The 595-nt window shown below is 48.9% G+C and overlaps 1 non-coding gene across 1 annotated transcript; it reads right to left on the bottom strand.

Annotated features, from left to right (window-relative positions):
- Positions 1-241: 241 nt before the first annotated feature.
- On the bottom strand, positions 242-364 carry LOC119628200 (small nucleolar RNA SNORA17). The gene has a single exon (XR_005244504.1). It is a non-coding gene; the product is annotated as a small nucleolar RNA SNORA17 (small nucleolar RNA).
- Between the last annotated feature and the right edge of the window lie 231 nt (positions 365-595).

The following is a 595-nucleotide window of genomic DNA, read 5'->3' as shown; positions in this document are numbered from 1 at the left end:
ATCCTGACACAGTGTGCAGCATGGACCAGCACACACCAGACCTGATTGATCCTCTCACAGTCTCTTAAAACTCACTAATGAAGGCTGCTCCTGGTGAAGGCACCCTCTACCTTCCCACTGTCCCTTCAGACCCCTAGTGGCCAGCCCAGCCCAGCGCCAGGGTCAGGAAGCCCACTCACAAGGCCCGCCCTCTCTCCCAGATACCAGTGAAGGAAAACAGATGCCAAGTCCACAAAACAGGAGTGTCAGACTATTAAACATTCGAACATTCACGGGGCAGAACACTGAGCATCGACATAGCCGCTGCCACCTAATGACACAAATGTGACACAGCAGCCACGTCTGCAACGCCTCTAGAGGCAGTTCTTTCTCTTTAACAAGTCAAGTTCTTTCCTTCCTCGGAGCCTTTGCCTTCAATCTTTCCTCTGTATAAAATGTTCTTTTGGCAGAAAATCAGTTGGTTCCCCATCGTGTTCTCCTCCTCTTCCACAGTAACAGAATTTTCGCTTAGCATGTAGCTGCCCAGAATAGAAATTACATTTCAAGTTTCTCTTGTAGCTAGGTGTGCTTATGTGACTAAGGTCTGGCCAAAAAG

The sequence above is a fragment of the Chlorocebus sabaeus genome, chromosome 9, assembly GCF_047675955.1.
Source record: "Chlorocebus sabaeus isolate Y175 chromosome 9, mChlSab1.0.hap1, whole genome shotgun sequence".
NCBI lineage: Eukaryota > Metazoa > Chordata > Mammalia > Primates > Cercopithecidae > Chlorocebus > Chlorocebus sabaeus.
The sequence above is the reverse complement of the archived record's forward strand: the minus strand, read 5'-3'. Positions and strand labels throughout refer to the sequence as shown.